Source organism: Trichechus manatus, unplaced genomic scaffold (genome assembly GCF_000243295.1).
Source record: "Trichechus manatus latirostris isolate Lorelei unplaced genomic scaffold, TriManLat1.0 scaffold00120, whole genome shotgun sequence".
In the NCBI taxonomy this organism is placed as follows: Eukaryota; Metazoa; Chordata; class Mammalia; order Sirenia; family Trichechidae; genus Trichechus; species Trichechus manatus.
The window spans coordinates 6,598,116-6,617,608 of NW_004444056.1; the positions used below are offsets into that span (position 1 = coordinate 6,598,116).

At 42.7% G+C, this 19,493-nt stretch overlaps 1 protein-coding gene across 2 annotated transcripts in view; it reads right to left on the bottom strand.

Moving 5' to 3' along the window:
• The window catches only part of SEMA4D (semaphorin 4D), a 123,488-nt gene that overhangs the window by 92,101 nt on the left and 11,894 nt on the right, over positions 1–19,493 (bottom strand). For both annotated transcript variants that reach the window (XM_023738632.1, XM_023738630.1), the window contains exon 2: positions 11,523–11,595. The gene's annotated coding sequence lies outside the window, so the exon portion shown is untranslated. The remainder of the gene's footprint in view (positions 1–11,522; positions 11,596–19,493) is intronic.

The following is a 19,493-nucleotide window of genomic DNA, read 5'->3' on the forward strand; positions in this document are numbered from 1 at the left end:
CAAACTCATTCTATGAAGCCAGCATAACCCTGATACCAAAACCAGGTAAAGACACCACAAAAAAAGAAAATTACAGACCAATATCCCTCATGAACATTGATGCAAAAATCCTCAACAAAATTTTAGCTAATAGAATTCACCAACATATCAAAAAAATAATTCACAGATACAATGCAATCCCAATCCAAATTCCACCAGCATTTTTTAATGCGATGGAGAAACAAATCACCAACGTCATATGGAAAGGGAAGAGGCCTCGAATAAGTAAAGCATTACTCAATAAGAAGAACCAAGTGGGAGGCCTCACACTACCTGATTTTAGAACCTATTATACGGCCACAGTAGTCAAAACAGCCTGCTACTGGTACAACAACAGATACATAGACCAATGGAACAGAATTGAGAATCCAGACATAAATTCATCCAGCTATGAGCAGCTGATATCTGATAAAGTCCCAAAGTCCACTAGGGGAAAAGACAGTCTCTTTAACAAATGGTGCTGGCATAACTATCCATCTGGAAAAAACTGAAACAAGACCCATGCACAAAAACTAACTCAAATATAACTTAATATAACTAACTTAAATATAAAATCAAAAACAAGATAATGGAAGAAAACATAGAGACAACACTAGGAGCCCTAATACATGGCATAAACACAATACGAACCATAAGTAACAATGCACAAGCACCAGAAGAGAGACTAGATAAATGGGAGCCCCTAAAAATCAAACTTATGCTCATCAAGACTTCACCGAAAGAGTAAAAAGACAACCTATAGCCTGGGAAAAAATTTTTGGCTATGACAAATCCGATCAGCGTCTCATCTCTAAAATCTACAAGATATTGCAAAACCTCAACAACAAAAAGACAAATAACCCAATTAAAAAATGCGCAAAGATGAACAGGCACTTTGCCAAAGAAGATATTCAGGTGGCTAACAGACACATGAAGAAATGCTCACGATCATTAGCCAGTAGAGAAATGCAGATCAAAACTACAATGAGATATCATCTCACCCCAACAAGGCTAGCCTTAATCCAAAAAACACAAAATAATAAATGCTGGAGAGGGTGTGGAGAGACTGGAACACTTATACACTGTTGGTGGGAATGTAAAATGGTACAACCACTTTGGAAATTGATTTGGCGCTTCCTTAAAAAGCTAGAAATACCATACAATCCAGCTATGCTTGGAATACATCCTACAGAAATAAGAGCCATCACACGAATAGATACATGCACACCCATGTTCACTGCAGCACTGTTCACAATAGCAAAAAGATCAACGGACGGATGGATAAACAAATTATGGTATATCCACACAATGGAATACTACGCAACAATAAAGAACAACAATGAAGCAATGAAACATCTTATAACATGTAGGAATCTGGAGGTCATTATGCTGAGTGAATTTAGTCAGTCACAGAAAGACAGATATTGTATAAGACCACTATTATAAGAACTCAAGAAAAAGCTTAAACACAGAATAAGACATTCTTTGATGGTTACGAGGATGCGGAGGGAGGATGAGGGTTATTTACTAACTAGATAGTAGATAAGAATTATCTTAGGTGAAGGGAAGGACAGCACACCCTACACGGGGAGTCAGCACAACTGGACTAAACCAAAGCTAAGAAGTTTCCTGAATATAATCAAACACTTTGTCGGACAGAGTAGCAGGGGTAGGGTTCTGGGGACCATGCTTTCAGGGGATAGCTAGGTCAATTGGAATAGCAAAGCTTACTAACAAAATGTTCTGCATCCTACTTTGGTGAGTGGCATCTGGGATCTTAAAACTTGCAAGCAGCCATCTAAGATGTATCAATTGGTCCCAACCACCTAGAGTAAAGGAGAATGAAGAACACCAAAGACACAAGGAAAGTATTAGCCCAAGAGACAGAAAGGGCCACATAAACCAGAGACTTCATTAGCCTGAGACAAGAAGAACTAGATGGTGCCCAGCTACCACCAAAGACTGCCCTGACAGGGAACACAACAGAGAGTCCCAGATGGAGCAGGAGAAAGGTGGGGTGCAGAACTCAAATTCTAGTAAGGAGACCAGCTTAATGGTCTGACTGAGACTGGAAGAACCCTGGAAAACATGGCCCCTGGATTCTCTATCAGCAGAACTAAAACAATTCCCGAGGCCAACTCTTCAGACAGGGATTGGACTGGACTGTGGGACATAAAGTGATACTTGTGAGGAGTGTGCCTCTTAGCTCAAGTAGATACAAGAGACTAAACGGACAGCTTCTGTCCAGAGGTAAGATGGGAAGGCAGACAGGTTTAGGAGCTGGTTGAATGGACATGGGGAATCAGGGATGGAAAGGAGGAGTGTGCTGTCACAGTATGGGAAGAGCAATTAGGGTCACATAACAAGGTATGTATAAATTTTTGTATGGGAAAAAATAAATAAATAAAAATGGGGAAGAAATTAGGACATTCTCAGATAAGCAGAAATTAAGGGAATTTGTAACCCACCAAACCATCCCTACAAGAAATATTAAACGGAGTCCTTCAGATAGAAAACCAAAGACATAAGACAACAACATGAGGTTAAGATACATGACAGCATCGCCCTGATACCCAGGCAGGTGGAGATATAACAACATAGAAATAAAGCTAATAAATAATTACAGAGAATCAAGGATACAAAGTTGTAATTGATTACACCATCAAAACAGAAGGGTGAATGACTGATGTAGTTAAAGAAATACCATATGGAGAGGAAGTTAAGGCAATTTCAAGATATAACAGGACGTTTTAAATGTAAGATGTTAAATGCAAACTTCATGGTAACCACAAAAAAAATTAACAAATCTATTCACCAAAGTAAAGAAGAAAAATACTCAGTAGACACAAAAAAAAAAAAATGGAAGAAAAAGAAAATTTATATACAAAAAGAACTCAGCACAGAAATAAAGAAGAACAGAGAAACTATTATTAACACACACACAAAAAAGCATAACAAAATGGCTGCAGTAGATTCTTCCCTGTTGATAATCACACTAAACATAAATGGATTAAATTCACCAGTCAAGAGACAGAGTGTAGCAGAATGGATAAAAAGGCACAACCCATCAATAAGTTAGCTAAGAGACACACATTAGGCACAAAAACATAAATAGGTTAAAAATAAAAGTATGGAAAAAACATACCATGCAAACAAGTAAACAAAAGAGAGTAAGAGTAGAAGTATTAATATCTGAAAAAATAGACTGTAAGACAAAATCCATGGTAAGAGACAAAGAAGGACATTATATAATGACAAAAGGGACAATTCACCAAGAAGACATAACAATTATAAATATTTATTCACTCAATGCCAGAGCCCCAAAATTTATAAAGCAAACTCTAACAGAATTAAAAAGAGAAATAAACAAACAGGTCTACAATAACAGTATGAAATTTCAATACACCACTTTTGACAACAGAACAACTATAAAGAAAATCAATAAAGATGTAAAAGACTATAACACTATTAACCAACAGGACCTCACAGACATACATAGAACACAACACCCAAGAGTAGCACAACACACTTTCTTCTCCAATGCAAATGGAACATTCTCCAGAACAGACCATATTTTGGACCACAAAGTGAACTTCAATACATTTAAAAAGATGGAAAACCTACAAAGCATCTTCTCAGACCATAACAGTATGAATCTAGAAATCAGTAACAGGAAGAATAATGGGGAAAAAATAAGTGGAAACTAAATCACATACTACTAAAAAAACTATTGGGTCACAGAGGAAATCAAGAGTGAAATTACACAATGAGAAAGAGCAATGACGAATCTGCGAAATATAACACTGATGAATCTGGAGGGCATTATGGTGAGTGAAGTAAGTCAATCACAATAAGACAAATATTGTATGAGACCTCTTTTATAAAGTAACAACAAAAGGTTTATGCACTAGAAAAGGAAAAAAAAAAAAGACTCTTTGATGGTTACCAAGAATGAGAGGGGAAAGAAGGAAAAATCACCAAAGAGATAGGAGGCACGAGTTAATACTGGTGAAAGGAAAGGCAATACACAATATGGGAGGAGTCAGCACAATATGACCAAGGCAAGAGAGGACACTGAGAGGAATGCAGGAATAAAGGACAACTATGGTAACTATGCAGCCCTGGTAGCACAGTGGTTAAGTGATATGGCTGCTAACCAAAAGTTTGAAACCCTATGAGGCAGTTCTACTCTGTCCTATAGGGTTCCTATGGGTGGGAATCGACTCAATGGCAACGAGTTGTTTTTTTTTTTTTTTTTTATGGTAACTACTATAGCATAGACAATCCTGCAACAATAGAATCAACAAATAATAATCTACGAATTGATACATAGATAGATGGATAGATATGAGGTGAGGGAGGGGGTAAGGGAACATGCCCACCAGCAGATACAGGTTTGGAGGTGGAAATTTCTAAATACACGATTGCAGGTGCACCTCAGATATTAATACCGACAACAGATCACACAAATGGCACAGTTGGGGAACCTCTTAGACATAACTAAACACCACATGGGATGAAGTTCCCAGGCTTGAAGGCAAAGGACTACAGACTTGGAGGACATCTACATCAACTGGCATATCACAGTTCTTAAAGATGATGTTCTACATTCTACTTTGGTGAGTGGCATCTGGGGTCTTAAAAGCTTGTGAGCAGCCATCTAAGATACAACTATCTGAAGTTGTACCTTCTACTCCTGATCAAAGGTGTGGGAAAAATACTAAAGACCAAAGAGAGCCATTAGTCCAAAGGATGAATGGACCACATGAACCAAGGCCTACACAACCCCAAGACCAGAAGAATTAGATGGCACCCAGCTAATACTACCGACTGCTCTCACTGAGATTACAGTAGAGGGTCCTGGACAGAGCAGGAGAAAAATGTAGAACAAATGATCAAATTTACAAAAAAAGACCAGACTTAACTGGTCTGACAGAGACTGGAGGAACCCCGGAGACTATGGTCCTGGGACACCATTCTAACTCAGACTTAAAGCCACTCCTGAAGTTCATCTTTCAGCCAAAGATTAGGGAGGCCTATAAGACAAATAGCAAACCTGAGGAACGTGCTTCTTAGATCAATCAAGTATACGAGATCAACTGGGCAACACCTGCCCAGAAATAAAGATAAGAAGGTGGGAGGGGACAGGAAAACTGGACAAATGGACACGGTGAACCCGGAGTGGAAAGGGAAAGGGGGAGAGTGCCGACACAATGCAGGATTGCAGCCAATGCCATGAAACAATTTGTGTATAAAATTCTGAATGAGAAACTAATTTGCTCTGTAAACTTCCATCAAAATCACAACAAAAAAAAAGTTAAAAAAAAAGAGTGAAATTAAAAAATACTTAGAATCAAATAAAAATGAAAACACAACATACCAAAATCTATGGGATGCAGCAAAAGCAGAGCTCAGAGAAAAGTTCAAAGCAATAAGTGCCCGCATGAAAGAAGAAAGAGAGGAGGCGGAGCCAACATGGCACCCTAGACAGACAGATCATGCTGTCCCTCTGTAGCAAAGACCTGAAAAACTAAGTAAAACAGATACAAATGTCAATCCTGGAACCCTAGGCATCAAATGAACAGATAAAGAACTAGATCAAACACTGAATGTAAGAAGAAACTGAAGGAAAACAGAATGAGGACAGCTACGGAGTGGAGGTCCCCTGCCAACTAACACAGCATAGTGTCACCATCTTGAAACACAGCCAGCAACGACCCCAGACAGGGAGTACAGGAAGGCAACATCACGGAGCTCCCAACAGGAGACAGAGCACTTGGTAACCAGAGAAACACGCTTTCCCACCACTCACCCCTCTGCCCCCTAAACCACCTCCACCCCTTCCCAAGGGGCCATGCCACACCACCTTGGCTAGAGAGCCACCAGCTCACCATCAACCCAGGTCTGCCCCACCCCACCAGCTGGCTCCTGCTGAACCATTTTTTTCTCCTTTCTTCCTTTTCCTTCTCCCTCCCACCTAGCTAAAGCAATATTGAAGGAAAAAAAAGTAAGAGGCCTCACTTCCTGATCTCAAAACATATTATACAGCTACAGTAATCAAAACAGCCTGGAACTGCTTCAACAACAGACACATAAATCAATGGAATAGAACTGAGAACCCAGAAATAAATCCATCCGTCTATGGACACCTGATTTTCGACAACAAATTGAAGTCCGTTTAATGGAGAACAAACAGTCTCTTTAACAAATGGTGCTGACAAAATTGGATATCTGCTTGCAGAAAAATGAAGCAGGACCTATACCATACGCAAAAATTAACTCAAAATGGACCAAAGACCTAAATGCTAAGAAAACATAGGGACAAAACTATGGAACCGAATTAAAACAAACAAACAAACAAAAACTATCAAACGTAAGAATAAATGCATGAAGAGCAGAAGACAAATTAGGTAACTGGGACCTCATAAAAATCAAATACTTATGCTTGTCAAAAGACTTTATCAAAAAGAGTAAAAAGACAACCTACACACTGGAAAAAAATATTCGGTAACAACATATCTGATAAAGGTCTAATCTCTAAAATATACAGAAAACTTCAACAGCTCAACAACAAAAGACAAACAACTCAATTAAAGTATGGGCAAAGGACATGAACAGATACTTCACCGAAGAGGACATTCAAGTTTCCAACAAACACAGGAGATGATTCTCACGATCAACAGCCATTAGAGAGATGCAAATCAAAACAATAATCAGATATAATCCCACCCCTGCTAAAATGGCACTGATCAAAAAAGAGAAAGCAGAAAATGCTGGTAAGAATATGGGGAGATTGGAACCCTTATACACTGCTGGTGGGAATGTAAAATGGTACAACCACTGTGGAAAACAGTACGGCACGTCCTCAAAAAACTAGAAATAGAACTACCTTATGATCCAGCAATCCCACTCCTAGGTATATATATTACCCTAGAGACCTAACAGAAGTGACATAAACAGACATACGCACACTTATGTTCACTGCAGCACTTCACAATAGCAAAAAGATGGAAACAGCCTAAGTGCCCATGACGAATGAATGAATGGATAAGTAAAATGTGTGGTATATACATACAAGGGAATACTACGTAGCCATAAAGAATAATGATGAGTCCTCCAAACATCTTATAATGTGGATGAATATGGAGGACATTATGCTAAATGAAATAAGTCAATCACAGAGGACAAATATTGTATGATCTCACTTTGACAAAAAGACAAGAATAGGTATGCATACAGAAACCAATGTTCATTGGTGGTTACCAGGGATGGGGGGGAGGAAGAGAGAATCACTCTCTAAATAGTAGACACCCGTTATTTTTGGTGATGGGAAAGGTAACACTGAAGGTGGATGAACTGTGCACAACCTGACCAAGGTAAATGACATCACTAAGAAGCGCACAACAATAAAGGACTTTTTGGTAAATACTGTAACATATACAATTTTGCAACAACAACCAAAAAAATACATGTGTGGTTACATATGTAGGCATGTATACATATATATGTATAGGTAGATAAAAATAAAAACAAAAACAAAAAAAAAACCATTGCCGTTGAGTCATTTCCAACTCATAGCAACCCTTTAGGACAGAGTAGAGCTGCCCCATAGGGTTTCCAAGGAGCAGCTGGTGGACTCGAACTACTGACCTCTTGATTAGCAGCCCAGTTGTTAACCACTGCGCCACCAAGGCTCCGTATAGGTAGATATATGTGTGTATATACATGTGCATGTATAGATGAATCTATAGGCATATGTATATACGTGTGTGTGTGTGTGTGTGTGTGTGTGTGTGTGTGTGTGTGTGTGTGTGGTGTATATTCATATATATAATAAAGCACATAAGGGGCACAGTTACGGATACTTCTTAGACATAACAAAACACCTCACGGGATTGGCTTACTGGGTTTGAAGGCTTAGGACCATAGTCTCTTAAAACAACTCAGTCAACTGGCATAATATAGTTCATCAAGTTTCTGTTCTACATCCTAGCTTGGTGAATAGTGTCTGGGGTCTTAAAAGCTTGTCAGCAGCCGTCTAAGATACAACTATTGGTCTCTACTCATCAGGAGTAAAAGAGAAAGAGGAAATCAAAGACTAAAAGAAGAAACTAGTCTACAGGACTAACAGTCTACACGAATCATGGCCTCATCTACCCTGAGACCAGAACTAGATGGTGCCTGGCTACCACTAACAACCCTTCTGATCACAGCCACAATAGGTAGACCTTGATAACATGGGAGAAAAATGTAGAACAAAACTTAAATTCTTAAAAAGTTCAGACGTACTGGACTGACTGAGACTACAGTAACTCCCAAGACTATCACCCAGAGATACCCTTTAAACCTTGAACTGAAACCACTCCTGGAGGTCACCTTTCAACTAAATAACAGATTGCCTCATAAAATAAACAATATCACCTGCCGAGTACTGTGCTCTGTTAAAAAATCATCTATATGAGACCAAATGGTCAACAGTTACCATAAAGCGAAAATGAGAAGGTAATGGGGGGCAGGGAAAACAGATAGATGAAAATGGAACAACCAGAATGGCAATAATGAGAATGTTAACACATCGTAAAAAATGTAACCAATTTCACTGAACAATCTGTACAGATATTGTTAAATGAAAACCTAATTTGCCATATAAACTTTTACCAAAAACACACTATATACGTATGTATTTTTAAAAGACTATAAGGCTGCATCATTTTTTTAAACTACCGTGAAGAAAAAAAGAGAGAGAGAAACCTAAAATCCGGGCAGCATCAAAACAACAACAAAATTCAAAGAAATTTAACTTTCTGCACTCAACTCCTCACCATAAAGTCATTGAGGCTTCAAGAGATTGGGTCTAAGGAACGAAACTGCAAGCAAGACATAAAATTACACCGTATCACTCTCCAACTCTGCCAGACAGATGTCCAGATTTCACAAAACCTCCTAGTGCCACCAGCCCTTCCCCCTACCCCTCTAGCCATGTGCTTCCTTCTGGGGAGGTCTGCCAGCAAGGCATGACCTCAGGGCTTCCAGCCCAGCACGGGGCAGTCCAGCTCCCAGCACCCCCAAACCACCCCCCACCACCTCAGTGAGCTAGGCCTCCAAGACCACCTGACGCCTGCTCTCACCATGCAGATGACCCCACAGGCTTCTTTCCAAGGCCACTCTGGCAATGTCAGTCTCAAAAGATGTTCTTGCTTCCTCTTCAACCTAAGTTCTAGAATATATTTTTAATCTTCCTGTTTCCTTTTTAAATTGTCTTTTGTATACAGACTACTTACGGTGAAAGCAAAAGCAGGGGAAATTTATCACACAGGTAAGCAGGGTATGATGGTTATGGTTGTCAGCCAACTTGGCTAGGCCATAATTCTCAGTGGTTTGACAGTTATGATGCAGTTTGGTAACTATGTAATAATGTAAACACCTCCACAATGAGATCTGTTATGAGCAGCCAATCAGTTGAAAAGGAGTTTCCCTGGGGGTGTGACCTGCATCCAATATATGCACACTTCCTGGCAAAGCTCGTTGGCTTTTGCTTGCTCTGGATCCTGCAGTTGGCTCCTATTCATCTGACCTCCAGTTCTTGGGACTTGAGCTAGCAACTTACCTGCAGATCTTGGGTTCATCGGCCCCTGCAGCCTGTGAACCAGAGGCCTCCTGTCTGACCTGCCGATCTTGGGTTCACCAGGCCCTGCATCTACATGAGTCAGGAGAAACTTCCAGCCTGACCCAGGGCTTGGAACTTTCCAGCCTCTACAACCGCATGAGCCATTTCCTTGATAAAAATCTCCCTCTCTATATATATTTATACGCTTCACTGGTTTTGCTTCTCTAGAGAACCCAGTCTAAGACAAAGAGCAAGAAGGCAAAGGTCTCCTGGCAGAGACCGAGGTGCCATGTGTATGGCTGGTGCCCACGTGGTCCAGCCAGATAACAGGACCGAAGACCAACATGCTCTCTGTGACGACACATTTAGTTAGCACAATCATTCCTGGAGAAGACTTAGCAACTTAAATATCCTACACATTAAAACACACACACACACACACACACACAAATCTAGAAAAATCCTTCTAACATGGACACATCTGCATAAACCACTAATCTAAGTCTCTAGGACTTAGTAAGGAATACAAACTATAGATGGCTTGTGGGTCTGAAGTGGCTGGGTCTCCCCATCCCAACCTGGGGGTGTAACTGAATGGGTCAACACCCCACCCTGCTGGCACCCCTCCCCACCTGATGTTTCCACCTCGTTGCTGTTTTTAGTTGCTGTCGCGTCAACTCTAACTCATAGCCACCTTAATGTATAACAGAACTAAACGTTGCCAGTCCTGCACCATCTTCATTTTTCACGGTCACCAGTATATTTGAGTCTATTGTTGCAGCTAATTGTGTCAATCTACCTCTCTCTTGTTTTTGCTGACGCGGTACTTTACCAGGCATGATTCCGTTTCCTGATGACATGTCCCAAGTAAGCAGCATTTCCACCCACCTTCCTTTATTTCAGTGTCAATAGCTACCATGAATTGGTTCCCTGGGTCCTTGTCACTTTTTTTTTTAACTCTCCTAGAAATGTATTCTCTGGAAGGCTGCTGGCCCCCAACCAATCACTTCTATTAAAAAACAAACAGAAAGGCCCCCCTCAAATGTTTGCTTCTCCTCTGGTGCAATCCACGCGAGTCAACAAGTCCAAGTGTGAGAACTGCCTATGGAGCCTCCTGAACTGAAGGCAGACTCCTCCCAGTGCTGCGGGGGCCTCTCAGGACCCAAGTCTGAGTCTGACTACTGAGAGATGGCCCCCTGCAGCAACCAAGAGGGTGTGAGATCCAAGGATCAGAACCCATCCTTCCGAGCAAGCCACCAGCCCCACACAGGAGCAGCAACAACAGCAGTGATGCTGGACTGTTAATATTAGACAAGTCCCTCCATGCAGAAGGCCGGGGCGGCAAGTCGGACAGCCCATAGCAGACGAGCGCCATCCCAAAGCACCCAGGGTGGACACGAACAGCCAGTGCATCCTGACCTTGGTACCTGGTCGAATCCCTGGACCGGGACGCAGTCACTTGCCCTCTCAGGCCACGTCCCCAACAGGTGCTAACCAGGCAGGGTCACCAGGCAGGATCCACGTGCTCAGCCAGAAAGAAGCCCTGCTGGTACTTCTCCCCACCCATGAGGCAGGTATGTTTGGTATGTTTGACAGATGAAGAACTGGAGCTCCCAGACTTGAGGGGTCAGTCCAAGGCCATGTGGCTCCTGAGTGGGCCCAGCCATAGGGCCCGCGTTGTGGAGAAGAGGCCATGAGAGCAAGGAAGGGCACAGGGCTCTGAGACCTCAGATGGCCACGTCAGTGACCCAACAGGTGCTGGGCACATCACACAGAATCCGACACATCACACAGAGGCAGAAAGGAGCTGCTGGCGTGAGGCAGGGCTCCTGTGAGAAAGTCTTCTGAACAGCCGATTCTGCAAAGAACAACTCTGCACGCAGGTGTCATAACTTACCTAATGACTGGTGTCATCGGACATGTCCGCAACCAGGATAGAATGTCCTCCTACTGTCCAGTGTCAGTGGACTCTGAAACAAAGTTACCAAGCAGACATTTTAGCAGAGTGAACTCTGGACCAGAGCTACTTTAAGACACACACATGCACACGGACCAGATCCCATCATGGCTGGGTTAAAAACGTCTGCTGGAGGCATCGTGAGTGCGTCGTCACAGAGGGGTCTGCAGGAGTGTGCAAGTAACCTGACGAATGAAGGGACGCAGGTAAGCTGGGTGGATGGGAACAGACACAGCATCAAAACTAAAGTCACAGGCAAAAACCTGCAACAGAGGGCGCCATGTGCATTTTTCCAGATTCCATCCCACCCCCTCTTCTCAGCCCTAGTGACACCACTCGGTCATGGAGGAATTCAGCAGAAACAGCGTGATTGGTAAGAAAATCACGTTGTTACTGTTGTTACTTGCTGTGAAGTTGGCCCCCGACTCATGGCGACCCCATGCACAACAGGATTGGACTACTGTGAGCCACAGGGTTTTTAATAGCTGATTTTTTTGGAAGTAAATCCCCAGGCCTTTCTTCCTAGTCTGTCTTAATCTAGAAGCTCTGCTAAAAGCTGTTCAGCATTCTAGTGACACGCAGCCTCCACCGACAGACGGGTGGTGGTGGCTGCACATGAGGTGCTTTGGCCAGGAATCAAAGCCGGGTCTCGCACATGGAGGTGAGAATCCTACCACCACCACTGGCCCCTCTAATAAGGTCATAATAAAGACTATTTTAGCACAAAGCTTCAAATTAGTCCCTAATTTAGAATCCTATATCAAGATAATGTTGGTGTTTCCGCTCAGTATTTCAACAATTTGCAAGTTTTAAAATAAATTACTTACTTAAAAACCAAAATAAGAGGAGGAAGAGGAGGAGAAGGAGGAAAAGCATGGAAGAGAGAAAGAAAAGAAGAAACCAGAAAAAGGATCAGAATTTGTAAGGGTTTTAAAACCACCTTAAAAGTAAGGAAGGGTTGATTACACATGATACAAAACCTAGGAGCCATAAAGGAAAAACATGAAGCAAGAAACTGAGAAAATACTTTGCAACACACACATCAGGGGGATCCTCCTTACTAATCAACAGCTCCTGGGGGAGCTCAAACAACCATGGAGCGCCACCGCGCAGTTCACGTACTAAAACTACGAAAGGCAAATTAAGGGGGGAGAGATGTCATTTATAATTTACAAATTATAAACAAATTAAAGCAAGATACTAATTTTCACCTTTCAGAGGGGCAATGATTTAAAAAGCTGGGTGCCCCAGGGCTGCAAAGGTGTGAAGAAGCCGGCCCTCTAGCTGTGGGTAGGTAACCAGGCAGCGTACACTGCACCATTATACTCACAGAAATTTTTCCTACAGCTGTGTTTCCATGTAGACACAAAGATATGCCTCAAAGGACATTCCCGCTTCCGTGCAGTAGCAAACCAATGGAAACAGGCTCAAAGCCCATCAGCAGCTGACTGTCAACATAAATCATGGTCTACCCGAAAACTGAGTCCTTTGTAGACATTGGGAAGAATGAGGTGGTCTAACTATGCGGAAATGAAACTGCCCAAGACAGAAGTGAAAAGCAAGTTGTGGAACGCTATCTACAGTATGATCACAATTCCATGTGTACTGAGCTGTCTGTGTGTCTATATGCACACAGTTGTGTATGTGTATATATGGTTGTACATGAAGAGGAAGCATTTGGAAGGACATTCAAGAAAATGGGAGCAAGTCTTTTCACTCTAAAGTAGGTCTGGGGTGAGAAGGCAATGTGATCATTGAGCTTATACATTTCTCTACTGGTGAAATTTTATCCAAGCACCCTGTCATACCAAAATCCAATGCTGTCAAGTCAATTCCAACTCACAGCAACCCACCTGTCATAGACATGTGCTTGTCTCCTTACTTAGCTGTACCCCACTTTTCTTTTAGGGAACCACTTAGCCTGCCAATTCTATGAGTTATAATGTGCCCACTCACCTCTCTTTTCCAAGGTCTTACTGGATTTGTTTAACCAAAAAAACTACAGGTGTAGTGTGATAGTTAATTTTATGTGTCATCTTGGCCAGGCTATGGTTCCCACGAGTTTGGCCAAACTCTAGACTAGCTGCTGTTCGATAATGTAATGTAATGCTATGTAATCAATTACTTTCCATAATTTGAGCTAATGTAATGTAATCAATCAATCAGTTAAAAGAAGAGTTTCCTCAGGATGTGGTCTGCCTCCAGACTATACAGGCAGTCCCCAGATTATGAACTAGTTCCATTCCTAAGTCTGTCTTTAAGTCGAATTTGTACATAAGTTGGAACAGCTAGGTACGGTTCACGTCCAACATCAGTTAGTCAAATGTTCTCTTAGTACATAGTATATAGTGTACCTTTCTATGCATAAAAAAACATTAAATACTTCCAGATACACTAAAACATCTTTAACATAATAATTCAGTCATGTGCTGCATAACTATTCAGGTAACATCTGACTGCATAAACATCTGTGGTCCCATAAGGTTCTAACAGTTCAGACATCCTGATCGGAGAACAGGACAGAGCGGACATAACTACACACAGTGAAGGCAACAGCTTCCCACACACGACACATGGATCTCATGCCTGTTGTATACAAAGCGACTGTGCTGCTAGGCGTATAATGGTACAGTATATATATAACCTATAACACATATCTTGATAGTCATAATAAACACCTATGTTACTGGCTTATATATGTACTGTATGGAGCTTTCTATCATTATTTTAACATGAACTTCCGCTACTTACAAATAAAAAGTTTGCCATATAACAGTGTAGGCTTCAACTCGTAGGCAGCAGCATCCAATATCGCATGTCACACGTCTCGAGTGTTATAGTGTTATCTCTGTTTAATTTTCTTTTGAAAAGATTACCGTGAAGTGCATCATGGCTCCCAAACATTGCAAAACCAGTGCTAGTGGGAGCAGCAGCAAGAAGCAAGGAAGTATCAATCTGGAAGTGAAACAAAAGGTATCCCACATAGCTTCGCTAAGTATATAATATGGAGCCCTGGTCGCACAATGGTTAAGAGTTCAACTGCTAACCAAAAGGCAGGCAGTTCGAATCCACCAGCCACTCCTTGGAAACTCTATGGGATGGTTCTACTCTGTCCTATAGGGTCGCTATGAATTGGAATTGACTCAACGGCAATGGGATTGGTTTGGTTTTCACTATACAACATGGTGTTCGCATAACGTCCAAGTCACATAACATCCTATTTCACAGAATATATCATTGGCGTTTAGTGACACATGACTGTATAGTAATAATAATAATGGAGCGCCCATCTGCTATTATGAACCATTATATATACCTCGAATTTTTAATATAATAGACTTTATGGGGGACAGTAACCTGGGGACTGCCTGTAATTAGATATTTTACCAGAACTTGCTCTCTCTTGCCACTCTGCATGCTTTCTATAGCCTGACCTACAAATCTTGGGATGGAAGTCTGTAGGAGTCTTCACGTTGTTGCCTGACCTATGGATTCTGGACTTGCCAGCCCCCCACAATCCCACAAGCCAACAGGAGTCTCCAGCCTGTCACCTGACCTAAGGATTTTGGACTTGCTAACTCCCACAAATGTGTGAGCCAATCAATCCCTTGAAGCAAATTTCTCTCTATATATACATACATACATACTGCTCACTGGGTCTATTTCCCTGGAGAACCCTAAGACATGTGGAAGCTTGATTCACAGCTCATCACTCTGGTCCTCACCTGGGTCCTACCTCGAGGAGATCACCCACCACACACATCACACACACAAAACACACACACATACCCCTGTGCATTTTCCTTTCCCCCTTCCCAAAGGGGCCTGCAGCCCAGGGCCACCTATCCCTTTACATACCAGATAAACATACCACCAAACTCCTCAGTAACTATCAGAGACAGATTCTAAGCTCTCGCCAATTCCTGGAGACCCAAAGTGCCTCTAGTTCAGTAGTTCCCAAACTTGAGGGGGCAACAGAATGCCCTGGAGAGCATATTAAAACACAGCTTCCTGGGCCCCAGCCAGGAGTCTCTGATTCAGTAGAAATGTGGGATGGGCTTCAAGAATCTGCATTTCCAACAAGTTCTCCGGTGATGCTGATGCTGCTGGCCCTAAGTACGCGTTGAGAACAACTACTCTAGTTAATACCATCTGATCAGAAACGGTAGCTTAAGGAAATCGGGGAATAAATGAGGCTCATTCTTTCATTCATTCACTGATTACTTCTTGCTCTTTTACTGGAGTCCCTGGGTGTCGTGAACGGTGAATGCATTCAGCTGCTAACCAAAAGGCTGGAGGTTTGAGTCCATCCAGAGGCACCTCAGAAGAAAGGCCTGGCAATCTACTTCTTAAAAATCTGCCATTGAAAACTTACACACACGGGGTCTCCGTGAGTCAGAGTCAACTCGACAGCAACCATTGGTGGTAGCCGACTCACACCAAAGGTTCTCATAGCAATACACTATACTCATGATAGCACAAAACGGAAAATGCCCTCGGAAAAGAATTAAATAAATGACAATACATAAAGTACCAGACTGGTGCCAACTTGTGAGTATGTGCCTTCCTGGATATATGATCTCAAGCAAATTACTGCAGCTCTCTGATTCACACCCTCCTGAGGAGGCAACGGTGATGGCAGTCACGGATTGACTTGTGGCCCCCCCCAAAAAAAAAATATGGGTCAACTTGGCTAGGCCAGGATTCTCAGAGGTTTGGCAGTTATGTAATGATGTAATCACCCCCATGATGTGATCTGATGTGATCAGCCAATCGGCCATAAGGGGATTAGGGTGGGATGCAACACCCTTACTCACACCACAGCCCTGATCCACGTAAGGGGTGTTTCCCTGGGGTGGCCTGCATCACCTTTTATCTTACAAGAGACATAAGGAGAGACAAGCAAGCAGAGAGAGAGAGGGTCCTCCCACCACCAAAAAAGAAGAGCTGGGAGTGGAGTGTGTCTTTTAGATCTGGGGTCCCTGTGCTGAGAAGCTCCTAGACCTGGGGGAAGATAGATGACAATGACCTTCCCCCAGAGCTGACAGAGAGAAAGCCTTCCCCTGGAGCTGGCTCCTTAAATTTGAACTTCTAGCCTCCTAAACTGTGAGACAATAAATTTCTCCTTGTTAAAGTCATCTACTTATGGTATTTCTGTTATAGCAGCACTAGGTAACTAAGACAGACACATACCACCACCCTTAAATGAGAAAATGTCAACTCACCAGGAAAGCTGCCAAAATGCATTTTTAAAAACTGCATAATCTGAGTTTTTCTCTTATACTGGGAGGCTATGGGTATGAAATCATGTGGCTAGAAATCATAGGTATCCTGAACATCTTTAACCCTGGAGCCCAGGGTGTCCTGTGTCAATGTGTTTCTTGAATAACAAATGAAGTAACAGATTATATTGAGAAGAAGGAGAGGATGAATTTTGCTTTGCTGGCTGCCATCAAGTTGGCCCCTGATTCATGGTGACCACACGCACAACAGAACAAAACATGCCTCGCCCTGCACCATCCCCGTGATGGGTTGCAGATCAGACTGTTGTGATCTATAGGGTTTTCAGCAGCTGACTTTCTGAAGTAGGTTGCCAGGCCTTTCTTCCTAGCCTGCCTGAGTCTGGAAGCTCTGCTGATGCCTGTTCAGCATCACAGCAGTAAGCAAGCTTCCACGGACAGACGGGTGGTGGCTGCGCTTCAGGTGCACTGGCCAGGAATTGAACTCAGGTCTACCGTAAGGAAGGTGACTCTCCCACTATCCACCTCTGCCCCCTAGGATGAGTTTCAGCAGTCCTATCTTGAAGGCCGCCCGTTAAACTCAGTTTGAGTTAGGAAAGGAAGCTGGCTTTGCCAGGATCTAACTGCAGAGTACATGAAATCACACTCTATCCTGGATATTCTCTATAGCTCTAAAAGGAAACGCTTAGAAATCACTAACATCACTGCACTGTGAATCCTTGAAAACTTAATTTCTTCTAAGTATAGATGCTGGGATGTCTCATTACCCCAAAACTCAGACATGATTTTGTTACAATTCACAAAAACTAAGATTATTAACTGTATGTTGACTTACAATACAAAACCTGCAACTGGCAGCAGGTCCCCACACTCCCTTCCCCTCCACCCCCTGCCCTGCCCCGGTAACATCAATGGCCCACACTCAGCAATCCCCATGGCCTGAGTGAGGCATGGAGATATTTTTCTCCTTGTGGCACACCTACATAAAAAGAGCTGTGTATTCTTTACAAAATACATTTTTCTGTAAGAGAATGGAATTTTTTAAATTTGAAAGAGTAAAGGGACTCCCTAACAGTCCACAGGAAACAGCTCCTACCTATCACTCAAATTTTGGAATAGGACAAGTTTTTTGCGGAAAACAAGAAGCCAAGGACTCCTTGTATTTAAAGCTGTTCTTGGTCGTTTATCAAAAACACAAACAGCCCACTGGTGAACTGGAAGTCTCCGTGAAGCTCACACCACCATCTTTAGTATTGGCAGACTGACCCTCTGCCCGACGGGTCACCTCACAGGACGGGGTCACCTCACAGGACGAGCCCACTCGGTGCAGGTCCTCCAGAGCACCCTGTGCTCACACAGGGTCACATCTCCACCTTCCTCCTTTTGCTCAAGGGCAGCGACCACCCACGTGTTGCTGTTGACTTTGTTCTTCAGGAGGAATGAGGGAAGCACTAACCTAGTTAACATCAGCCACAGCCTCAGACATGGATCCCAGAACAAGGTCTCTTTTTACTGGGTTTCAAGAAGAAATTAAGCCAACTAGAGCAAAGGGCAGCACTCTGACTCCTGCAGTGGCTGGGCTGTGTCCTTCGCGTTCCACCGCAGTCACAGGGTTTCAGGGCTGCTCATGTGTTTTCACTGAATCAGAACCTGAACTCTAATCAAAGTGAAGGGCACAACAGTCACCCCCCAGTGAAAACTGCCCCAAATTCGGCACTCTGAACCTGCTTCTTCCACATCTCTCTCACAGGCATTAGTCCCCCAGAACAAACATTACATTCTTGCCTAATCGTCTGAGAGATGGCAAATAAAAAAATTTGAGTGTACATTGAATTTTTTCACCCAAATAAGAAAAAAGAAAAGCCAGCAGTCCTGCCTTCCCTCTTGGGTTTTGGCAGCTGGCTGTGGATAGCCAGGGAGGTGTCAAGGACCTCATGGGGGGTCAATCACAGGATAACACAGAACCCTAACAAACCCAGCCCTAGGGCCTGGAACCAGGCTGACGCAGCACTTCCCCAGAACACCCTGGGATCTGAGGGCAGAAACTTGTCCAGAAGGAAAGAATCCACAAACGTCAGAGTCACGGCCCCCAGCCTCTGCACTTGGGAAGAGCAGAGGACAGGGTCGGGGCCACAGCCCTTGGGTCTTTCCCCAGCTAGGCCAAAGGACAACCTGTCAACCAGAAACAACCATAACGGGTTTAGACCGATTCCAGGTGCTCCTACCTATAAACCTTACTTAACCAGTATTTTCCAAACCCACATTCTCTGAAACTTCTTGACAGTAAAGCCAAGAACACTTGCACCTATTACAAACGAAACACGGGCCACGTGACCCGATCACAAACTTGCCCCCGGCTCTGAAACGACCTGTCTTTGCTTAAATGACACATTTCCAGAAACTGTCCCTTTTTAGCCAACTTCCTTCCTGAAAGCTTCTTATAAAAGGAGACTGCTGTCTTTCTCAAGCAGAAGTCCTCAGTATCTTCTCTCGAGTGCCAGGCTTCCTTGCTGCAGCAATTTGGTTTACTCTCAAATAAAATATTTGTTAGAATTTTTATATAACTTCAGAATCAATTTTTTTTTTTAATTGTACTTTAGATGAAGGTTTACAGAACTAGCTTCTCATTAAACAGTTAGTACACATACTGTTTTGTGACATTGGTTAACAA